At 26.7% G+C, this 12,703-nt stretch overlaps 1 long non-coding RNA gene across 1 annotated transcript; it reads left to right on the forward strand.

Annotated features, from left to right (window-relative positions):
- Positions 1–671: 671 nt before the first annotated feature.
- LOC119686381 lies at positions 672–3,750 on the forward strand. The gene is made up of 4 exons (XR_005252924.1): positions 672–782; positions 845–926; positions 3,470–3,606; positions 3,677–3,750. It is a non-coding gene; the product is annotated as an uncharacterized LOC119686381 (long non-coding RNA).
- The last annotated feature ends 8,953 nt before the right edge of the window (positions 3,751–12,703 follow it).

Below are 12,703 nucleotides of genomic sequence, written 5' to 3' on the forward strand. Positions count from 1 at the left end.
TTGCTGTTTCTTCAGCCAAAACACACTAATTTATCCATTATTTCTAATTCGTCCTAGTAAATTAGTTCATTAATATCTAAATAAACAGTAGGATGATTACATGAAAACAGTAATTGATAGTAGAAAAATTATTTTATAAAATAATTTTATCATGTTTTGTAAAGATGTCACTCAGATATTTTTTGGATTTGGGCCACTTTTTGTTTTACAAGTAAATTAATTGACACAAAAAAAAATTCAGTTCTTTTGGAATTAATCTTGCAACTTACTCCCGAACTACTTAAAGTAAAGAAAAGTTCGAATTATTCAAACAATTATTAACAATGTCTGATCCCAAGAGTCCTTACAGCCCAGTCTTAAAGACCGTGGGAGAGTTGTGCTGCATATATCAATATTTGTGATTGCAAATCTTATTTAAGAAAATGAAACTGCAATTAAGGATACTTGTATTCTGAAATTATATCAACAACGCAAGAAATGAATTCATATTATAAAAAGCCACCTATACATAACATATGAACCTATACATAGATACATAATTTTGAACTACAATTTTACTAATATAACATTGCTTATACCATACATTTTATACTTTGAGAAATTTGTCAAGTAATTTCTATATAAATAATAACGTAAAATAATAATTTTAAAAACGTATAATTATACAAAATTACATTATTATAAAATTTACAAAATTTGTGAGTATAAAAATGCCTCCGTCTGATAATTTTCCGTTTTGGTTGTACCTCATATTGATATTAGTTTTAATGATTTTATTGAAAGTATGTAATTTCGTATATTAAAAATAATTTCTTGTTTCAATATTTATTTAAAATTTTTGTAGTGGTCTTTAAAAATCATTTGTTTGTTTGATGATAGTTCGGCCCGTCATTTTCACCAATTACAAGAACACCACCAAATAGCAGGTCAGTTATTATTTTATTTATAAATATTATAATAAAATTAATATACAAACGACAAAAATATTGTTTTGTATAATAAATGTATAATAAATTTAAAAAATATATCATAAAATATATATATCATAATGCGGCCCTATATTTCTCCTAGGAGTTCAAATATTTAATATATATATATACCATTTAAAATAAATCAACATATAGTAGTCTAAATCTAGCGACACTACCACAATGTCACAAAATGTGCTCTGCTGTATTCTCTTTTTCGTGACAAAATCTGCAGCTATTGCCCCTTATGATACCTAAATTCGATAGATGCTTCTTAACTTCGTAATGGCTACTGAGAAACCCTGTGATAAGCCGAATACCTTTGCTGTTCAGCATTAGCAGCTCCCTAGTTCTGCTTTTGTTTAGCGATTTTGCATGAATTTTTTAGCTTGTCTGCAGACATTCACGTAATTCTAATCAGTCTAAGCTATTTTTTCCAGCCATTCATTAATTTCAAATTTGATAAAGCATCAAAACGGTCTTGGGTTAAAATAATATGAGGCCGCCCCTTTTTCTGATTAGTTCATCGGCTTTATCGTTTTCCTCAAATCTGATGTGTCCTGGGATTCATATTAAGTGGACCCAGTTCCTTTCAGTAAGATTTCAGCAAGAGTTTTAAAGTTACTCCAGGTGAGCGGAGTACTAGGTGTGCTGATTGCTATCAAAGAAAATACGTATGTTTTTCTCTGAGGTGGGGATTCTCTTTATATTTTCTTAAATATACTTCAACTGCGTGTACTTCGGCCTGAAAAACTGAGTTTTCTTGACTTATATTCGCAAATATTTTTTTGTGGTTTAACACCATAGACTCCCGCCCCCACTCCTTCCAAAGTTTTGAAGCCATCCGTGTACCACAAATGGTAGTCTCCAACGAATGGAGGTATATTCCGTTCACAGTCATTTCTGTGTGGTATTAGTACACGGAACATTTGGTGAAAGTTAAATTTAGGTGAGCAAATGTCAGATATGGTGATGTTTAGTCCTTCCACTCTTTGCATTTCCTTACCTAGAACGGAGTTATCGAGTAAGCTTGTTGATCGATAACTAGTCAACCGTAGCTTAGCTATAAGGTCATTTCTTCCTTTTTGACAAGTAGATAAAGTGATTCTCTTCGCTCTATTCATCATTATGCAGACTAGTCTCTGCAGCGATCTATCACGGTCCTTTACTCAGCTTTTTTGTATCAGATGGATGATCCATATGTAACAACTAGTCTAGCAATACCAAAGATATGTATTCTACTTGTCATGATTCTTAATCGGGGAGCGTAAAAATAAAAATAGATTAACTCAATTTAGCTATAATCAATTTTAAAGGGCTACAACTTTCGAACTAGAGGTAACACTGCGCTAATATTTTGTTTAACAAAATCTTATATTTTATAACCGAAATCAACTATTTTTAGAATAACTCAATGTTTCCAAAAATTTTTGTTTTCCTGTGAATTGAGAAGACTTCCACCACTGTCTCCGAGAAAAACTACCCCATATTATATTATAGCCCAATATGGGCTATGTTTGTAAGTTATTTTGGGTGTTATTTCAGTTGGAGATTCCCTTTGATATTCACAATGTTTTTCTGTAAAATTTGTTAAATCTTTTCTATATAGTAAATTAGAGCCAATGTTAAAATTTTATAGTTCGTTAAATTAAACTTTCACTATATTGCATTTTCGTCATAATAAACGTCTGCTGTATTCAATTTGAACTGACTACGTATATATCAACATAAATAATAATGATCGTTTATCCTACTTTATCTAATATGTATGATAATGATATAATGATAATATAATATATAATATAATGATATTTGAAAAGCATATCCAGTAATTTCATGTAGATTTCATTAAAGCGATTGGAGTCCATAACATTCGATTGTCTAGATTAGTTAAAAAACCTTTGCCATTGTCTCTTCTAATAATAATTCTACCAACAATATAGCACGAGTACATACTAGAAATAAGATTATTTTTTATTTTAGTAATTTTTTTCTTCTACAAAAAAAAATACATAACATGATACGTTAGCGCAATATAATAATTATATACATTTATTCAATCTATGGTCTATACGCATAGAAATACCCAATAAAATCATAATAAGATTATGTTTATTACTCATTATATTCTATGACGTACAAATCTGCATAAATATTCAATAACGTAAACAAGTTAAACATATTTACCACAAGTCAAGAAATACATAAGATAATTATTTAGATTAAAATATATTTAAGATACAATTAAATAACTATTTTTAACTTTTTATTACAACAATAAAATTATTATTCGGTAAGTTCAGTAAATTCTCATAAGCTTCGATTAGGTTTTGAGGACTACACTTGAACTATAATTTTATACATATTTATTAGTCCAGACAGATGACGAACTTAAACGTTATCATTTTTCCCAATATTAATATACGTACTCTTTTACTGTTGGTCTTATCGATTCATTGTAGCAAAATTAATCAAACTGAATTGAAAAATATATTTTACAGTTCATTCGACGACAGTCACATTTAAAGAAGTGTACGCAAACGTTTAAAATTTAATCCAAAAAATACATAATTCAGAAATGAACACAATCGTCATAGTCAGTTTAATAGTTTTCAAACTAATTGTTTGGCTTATCGTTGTAAGTTTCAAATTTCAATAGCATAATTTTTTCAATATATATTCCACATTTAAATTCCATATTATTTCAGTTAATATGTAGTTCTGTATCTAAATACAGAAAGAGAAAGAACCAGACAGACAGACAAACAGACGATTGTGAAGGTAAGAAAATATACATTTTGTTTATAGATTTTAGTATATATTTTAGAATAATTAAAAAAACTGTCGAATATAGCCCCTTTTTTAGGTAAATAGATTATAATGATTTTTACTTGGTCGCCAAAGTGACAACAAACCTTTAAATTATAGAACTTTTTTAATTCATTATCATTCTGACTTGTTTAGAAAGCAAATAAACAAACATATTTAAATAACTAATAGATTTGATTTGGTATTCATTATGTATGGTTTACTATATATACTATACTATATATGTATGGTATACTATACTATATATCATTATAAATGATGATAACATTCAGTTATAACTAAAACATAAGTCTTTGTAATTTAACGTTGTTAATTATTTTGTGTAAATCTGTATTTTCTAAATAATTTTATAACACTTCTATTAATATATCTTTTATTAATGTGTATTAATATTAATCTTTTTATTAGAAAAAGTTAAACCTTTAAACAAGAGCAATATTTCATCAAATAATGTGGGGGAATATCATATAATCTAATAGCATGTTTCCACTACTTACTTAGTAAGTGTAACAAGAGCAATATTTCATCAAATAATATGGGGTATATAATATAATCTAATAGCATGTTTCCACTACTTACTTAGTAAGTGTAACAAGAGCAATATTTCATCAAATATAATGGGGTGTATAATATAATCTAATAGCATGTTTCCACTACTTACTTAGTAAGTGTAACTTACTAAGTAAATTTCGTTAACCATACTAAGACTTTCTGTGCTTTTTAATTTGTTTAAAAATAAAGTAAAGACAATTAAATGAAAAATGTCAAAAGCAACTCTTTAAAATAAATTTCCCACAAGGGAAAATACCAAAATTTTAAATATTTATCATAGGTTTTATATGTAAAATTTAAGCAAGCAACAGTTGACCTATAAACAAACGCACTTAGGAAAGTATTTAATAAAATCTTTGTTGTAATGGATATACAAAAAGTTATATATATATATATATATATATGGTTTAATATATCAATTATATATACAATTTTTTGTATGATATATTATTAAGTTAACTTTATTTAAACAAACAGAAGCTTTCTCTCAAAAATTTCAAAGAACATTTTTACACATAAAAGCTCTTTCACATGCAATATGTACTTTATGTCAATGGAAACGACCAAATCTTAAAGTTACTTAAGTAACTTACTAAGTAAACAGTGGAAACATAGTAATAGCATATATTTTGTTTATAGTCCAACTATAAATTACAAAAAAAATAGATAGCACAATAAACATTACTTTGTAATAGTAGATATCATTTGTTTTTTGAAATAAATTTACAGTCCAATATAAATTGTAATCATTAGTCAACGTATACAGACAAAATGGTAATCTATGGTTAAACATAGTTCTCTCAGTTTAAATATTCTATGCAATTATTTATTGAACTTATGAGTACTTGCAAGTATTTGCAAATACTTGTTTTGGCACCCGCAACTATTCATCATCAATGACACTCATTTGAATATATTCAAATATAATTTTGTGTGTATATATTCCGAGAATATATTTCTATTTATTAATCAATACATTCAATAAATAATATATTTAGATTGCTATATTTGTATTCACTGTATTAGGGGTATGTTATACAGACAGTCATGGTTACAACAAATGTGAAACCGTTGTTGTTTTCAATAGAAATTAAAAACTTGAGAATGAAAGAATGTTAGAAAGAGAGAAATTTCGATTTTAATTTGGTCACCTACTCAAGGCTTTCCGTGTCTCGTCATGTTTGTCAAAACAGTGTTGCTCAGTAATAAATAATAGAATTTGTGTTTATTAAGAGCATATATATGTAATTTACTATTAATATGTATGTAATATGTCCACTTAACCACCAAAAAGTATAAAAATAATAGTAAAAGTATGAAATTTACAATCATTATATGACTCTCTATATTACAAGTCTTTTGGTCACCACCAAAAGGGTCCAATATCTTTTGGTCCCTACCCTTAAAAGTATGTAGGTATACCTAATATATGATATTATGATATGATATAATCATATAATTAATTTAAAAAAAGCTCTTATTTTTAATTCAACAAAATAGCCACAATTTTTAAATCAAAATACATTGAAAAATGATATTTTAAAAATATTTTGATTAAATTTGTAAGTTACAAATTTCTTATTGAAGTAAGATAAAAAAAAATTGCGCAAATTATATATAAAATATTGCGTTTCAAAAATAAGAACAATGGAAACCGATGGCAACTTTATGTGGTGTGCTCTAATGATATTTTTTGTTCTTTGGCTTATTGTTAAGGTAAGCGAGTAGTTATAGATATTGTTTTGAAAAGAAAAAGAAGTTGAAATATAGCCCCAAACCTATTTTTACTTTCCAGTGGATTATAAAAACTTTTAGCTCTCCAGAACCACACACCTACGCAATTCCATACCATCATTACTGTAATTTTCAAGGTTAGTGCGTTTGCATTTATATATTTAAAAAATAATAATATAAAATATTATTATCTACTTTTATAATTAACCATTAAATTTTTTGAAATCTAATTCCAAATAATGCGCTATGTAATTATAAACAATAACTATATCACAAGTTACATTGTATTTCCAATAACATAGAATTACTATTTAACCACTAACAAAATAACTATATTAATGTATATTTCGTAAATGAGGTAAAAGCTTGAGTTAGTTGGGTTTCTATGTGAGTACATTTGAACGAAATATTATTATAATATTTATTTAGAAATTTATCATAAGATAATTAAAAATTATTTTTCCTTATCCTAATCTTATATTCTTTTTCCAATTAAATTCGTTGAATGGATGCAAACTTTATTATTTTTAATAGGCTTTCAGACAGCCTTTAAAATACTAATGTACGCTAATGATTAAATAGTGAATATACAAGTAATATCACAACTGTGCAGTTCGTAAGCCCTTTTGGCTAGACTCAATCCAAAGCCTGAACCAATAACCCGATAAATTGTCTTCTATTTTTATATTTTAACTACTAGCATTTAGACTTAATATGATCCTTCCAAGTCTACCTGTAGAACAAGTATCTTTTGTTAGAAAAAAAAAGATAATGCCTTGAATTGGTAAGGGAAAGTTAATCTGTTCCATTTTGAAAATCAGTTGTCAGCTTGGATAGCACATTCTGAGTTTGAACTATCTGCTGAGTTTTTTTTGTGCATAAACAAACTATGTAGATCTAGTTAAGAGTAAGTTCAAAACCAACTTTTTGAATAATTTAAATAGTTTCTACTACTGTATATTTAGGGATTTCTCTTGTTCATGTAACGAATTTGTAATACTTCTGGCTTATTTGACAGTTCCCGTTCTTGTTAATCATTTAAACTAATTTAATTTTTAAAATTCCAGACTTATTCATATATTTATTTAAATACTTTGAGAATGTCATGTTATTTTTGTTATAATAATGCTACGCATCACAGCAGTCACTTAAATGCTAACATAGTAAGACTTCATTGTATGCTAACTACTATTAGCATAACATAGTATCCAATGTAAACATAGCAATATTTTTTCGAACTATTGTTAGAATTCTAATTATATTCTCACCAGACAGAGACAAGTTTACTAAATATATTATATTTTTTCTAATAAAAGTTGAATTAAACAGAAATTATCTTTGTTTTAAATTTTAGGTCAATTGATTTTCGACATTGATAATTCGAACATCGTAAAATAATAAATCATAATAGTGATATTCTATTTTTATACCTTTACTAAGCCATTTCTAAGATATGTCAATTTCTATATTGATAATTTTTTAATAGGCGATATATTATATTTAAAGTTTAACTTTACAAAATATGATTAATGCATTGACAAAATTCTAAAAATAAAATTGTTACGCAAAACACGGATAATATAGTACCAGATAGTACCAGACTTTTTAGATTTTAATTAATAAAATAGAATAGAATTGCAGATATATATCAGCAAATTAGTATATACTACGGAAGAACAAATGAGGGTTCTCCAGAATTTTTTATACAATTTTTATGTTTCAAAGAAATCTTCTTTTAAACTATATGTTATTTAGTAGATATGATTGATAAGATAAAAGTTGCACAAAATATTTTCTTAGTTTTCATTTAAAGAAAAATTTCTTTAGCTCTTTAGGTGATAGTGCACAATAATGAAATATCTAGAAGTACAATTTAGAAACAATGTATAATGTAGAGCCAAGAAGTAGTTAATACACCCGTTTAAATTAGGTAACCTAAGTCAACAGCAAAAGTAATATTAAAGCTTAAGATCCCCTTTTCTCACTGATCTGACTGAGCTGTCATCCTGTAATGTTAGGGACCTAGTCAAGTTGATAGAACTGTCAGGTTGGTTTTCCTTTACCTAATGGGGGAGTCGTTACCTTAACTCGGCGTTGAATGTATACTGACCTAAATCTACGTACATACCAACGTCATTTCTGTGATACCACAATGGGCCATCATTTGAGCTCAAGTGGGCTTTTTGGGGTACAATGCCGCCACTTCAACCTAACTACCATTCCTTTAAAGACTAAACAGTCAGTAAATGCTAAATGTTATACTTGCACCATTTAATAAAAGATAGGAAGATTCAACAATATGCAGGCATCTTCATACAATTTGGTCACGCTCCAATAAAATGAAATCAAATTCTCTCATTGAGATGCCTCGTAGAGATATCAGTCTTGTAGTAGGTTTACTTACAGGTCATTACATTTTAGGTAAACATGCTAGAAGTCTAAATCTTCTTTGCATTTATAGCTGCCGCAGTTGTGGAGAGGAAGATGTATATGCCTCCCACGTGCTTCATTTCTGTCCGGCATATGCGCGGCGTCGCCTTAACACTTTAATGGCTTTCTTTTTTGAGGTACTCGGTGAACTGCAATACCTTCCTCTAAATAGCATTATATGCTTTGCTAAAGGTTCTAAGTGGTTCTAACCCTTGAGTTTTAAATTAAATGATAACACAATAGGCCTAAGTAAGTCCCTTGGGATCTGCCTACCTACCTATGTTATACTCGCACTCTCTTCTCGTAAGTTATCGAATATTTTTTGAGAAGTCAGGAAGAAAAGAAACCACTTTAACATTTGCGAAATCGGGTTAACGGAAGCCAGCATGCACTATTGAAAAGACGAACTTTATAGCGCTCCCAGGGATTCAAAAATTCATTCAGTACTATATTTCCCAGACGTGTCGTCATGTGATTTCCGTTAGTTTGCAAAATTAAAAAAATTTCAAAGAAAGGGCTTTCAGCAATAATGAGGAGATAGTTTAAAATGTGAATTACAACAATTTTTAAAACGTAAAAACCTTTAATAAGTTCCTTTTATCAAGAAACTTAAAATCCTTAAAAAAATTTTTTCCAATATATAATATTGGATCACATGACAGCTCCATAAGCCTGCATACATGACATCAATGCTTATTTCACAATTTCCGAATGCTAATAACTTCAATTCTCGTAAAAATTGGTTTTAATATCATATTTATAACTTTTATCTTTTATTATTTATTTAATATTTATTCATTTCGGTGTGGCATTTTCATTTTGGGCAAATACTTATTAACTAATCGCAGCAAATACTAGATAAGGGTTTCCAATTTTAATGATTTGCTATTACCACAAACCTTATCAATTTCTTTTGCAAATTAAAACAAATTGGAATGACTGTAATTTGTGTTAATTTAGTAACGTTTTTAGATTGTTGACGTATAGAACATTTTAAATTTCGTAAAACGGTTTTTTTTTTTAATGTAGTTACGAAAATAATTTAATTTTTATTTTATTTAACTAATGTAAAATATTTTGTAATGGACGAGATTAGTAGTTTCATTGTTTGGATGTTAGTTATTATAATAGCTGCACTTTTCATACGAGTAAGTTAAGACATATATCATCTTTTATAATATCTTTGTCTATTATAAAAACTTCTTATATGAAAAATAGATAACTTGTGCTGCAATGTGTCGAACATTATCTACAGAACCTGCACAACCACGCATACGTCGTAGAGTCGTGCGACGTATACGCATAGACCCAGCAAATACACAAACTAGCTCTACGGGAGGTGAGAAAGAAAATAATTATTGAAAGATACTATATAGTCAATGGAATTAGTTCCATTGAAAAAAATAAATATGATTCATAAAGTTGATACGATCTTATAAATAATTCTTAGAATAATGTAATAAGTTAAGATCTTAATCTTATCAAATAGTAATTATGGGTTTTATAGCATTCAAAACACAAACAATTGTGAAATATTTTTATTTGTATATATGTATATAAGTTTAACTAAACTTAATCCATATCAAAAAGAATTGAATATCTACTTTACAAAGTAAATAATTCACAATTAATAATGCGGGTACTTGAAAAAAAATCCCCATATCATGTTATTCATAAAGATCACAAGTTCAAATCTTTTAGAATTATGTATAATATCATTTGGAGTATGTAGAGTTTAATTTCCGGCAAATGTGTGCTTTAGAGAATTATTTATTATAGCAATTCAAAATTAACATTGATAAAAAAATGTAATAAATAATTCGTTAAAATTAATTTAAACGATTGAAAATTAATAAAATTAATTAAAAATTATTCTAGAATGTAACAATTCAGTATTGAACAATCCCATTTCCTAGAACTTAAGTGCCATCTTCTTCCTTTATACAGATTAAGTGTCAATTAAGGCACCTAAAAAAAGGAGTCTTTAGCAATACTTGACTGTCAGAAACGAAATTTAAATATCTCAGTACATATCAGCTTAAAGTTAGTAAATAATAAAACTTATTCTATAAAAATATCCATTAAAATTATATATTAAAATAATTTTAATAGTATTACTTTATTTAGTCTCACTAATGACAATATATTTCTGTGATTTGATTATTTACCATTCAGTACTTAATTGCTGTTTATATTGATAAATGATGGCACCTTTTATCAAACATATTCATCTGAATAATACAAATATATTAATATTAGTATGAAATATATATATTTATCTAATCGCATATGTAAACAATTGTTAATATTTATTATTATAAATTTTTATGAAGGCAAAAATTTTTTTACTTTTTGGAACTTCTTTTATTATATATAGTTGGCGTTTAGTATTAACGGAACATAAAATTATATATTCAGTTATATAGTCTATATATAGTACTGTATATATAGAATAACCAAATGATTGTTGTATTTGAGTGATCTTCTTAAATTATTAACAATACTTTCTACATAATAAGATTCATCTAACTTTATTATTTAGATAATCATTAATAATTACTGAAGAAATCAATTCAGCATTTTCATACCTTTGTGAACCTTAATTATCATGATCAGTCTAAAAATTGTTTTAATTAGAATAACTAGTAATATACATATGATATACTAAGTTTGTTTTGTCAAATAATATTCAACAGGTACTAAACCTGTTTCCTCAATGATATTATGTTTCTAAACAATAAGTGTTAACTTTTTTATTTTTAGGGATATGATCTCTCTCATGTATATAATGCAGCAACTATTAAGTACATAGTATTATGTATACTGCTTATTTTATTAAAGTCTAATTTTAGTTGCAAAAATCCATTTTTGTTTTAGAGATAGTATCATCGAACACTTTAAATTCAAATCTTTTTTTTGCTCTATTTTAAAAGTCTTTTAAAACAAACTGATCTATCAGATTTAGAAGAACATCGCTTTAGCTATCGAAGTGTTATTTTAGTACAAACTTTGTTTTAAGTTCTCAAACACGGATCTGTACACAAAAAGCTATAATGTGATAATATACAATAAATAGTGTCCTAAGAAAAAATAAAAGTATTGTGGCTTTAACAATTAAGAAATTATAATAGTTGACTACAATTGCTTATAAGTTTCTTTTATTTGAAAAGTATGACAGTAAAACTTTAAACTAAGTAAGTTTCTTACAATTGTGACTCGATAGATTCAAAATTCTAAGTCTGGCACTTGTGGACCAACCATTATAACCAACCATAAATAGGTTGCTCAACCTATAAAACCAATATATATTTTTAAAGAGCACTGATTATGAGTATTGGACAATACTTGAAATAGCTTTATGGGTAGGGAAAAAATTCAATTAATTAGAAATAAAATGTTATTGCTGTAACAATAACTATATTTGAAAAAAAAACTTCTCTACTCTAGCATTTAATTAGTTTAAAAAAATTTTATATCTTAAAAATCAGCACGTGTATTTATCTCTCTTTACAAGCAATAACCACTAACTTTACTAAGAGTTCGTTTAGTGATCATAATAATACATTACTTTTCTTTTTAATATTAATATATTTAAAAATGTTAGTAAATAATAACAATGGAATTTTTTTATATAAATTTTTGTGATTATTTTTTTATATAAATTTATTTACTAATTTTTATGACTTTATTATGATCAAAATAATTTTCCGCAGTATAATTTTTAACTTTTAGTAATTTTTTTCTAAGTAAAGAATTGTTTACTTCTATAAAAATTAAGTCTATTAAGTCTATTAAAAATCTAATCATAACTTACTAACACTAAATTTAAAACCATAAAATAAAATATAAAAAAATTGCTGTTAGGTAGCTTATAATTATCTGCTCAATTATTGGGTTTGGTTTTAAATTAAGATTAATGATGTGATTATGTTGAAATAATTGCAAATTTATGAAATTCTATTATAAATTAATTTATAATCATTTACACTCTACAAGCAGTAATTAAATTAGCATTTTCTATATAAAAACTTGTTAAGCAAAATTTTCATTTTTTTTTTACACTGTCACCTATACATACTGATATGAATATTTCATCTGGCCCCAAAATATGACGTATATTCTAATAAGAGTATACAATAAAACCGCTCCTGTCTTATTTCGACAGTCGTGTATAGTATGTGTTGTCGATG

This window comes from Teleopsis dalmanni, chromosome 2, assembly GCF_002237135.1.
Source record: "Teleopsis dalmanni isolate 2A chromosome 2, ASM223713v2, whole genome shotgun sequence".
Taxonomy (NCBI): Eukaryota; Metazoa; Arthropoda; class Insecta; order Diptera; family Diopsidae; genus Teleopsis; species Teleopsis dalmanni.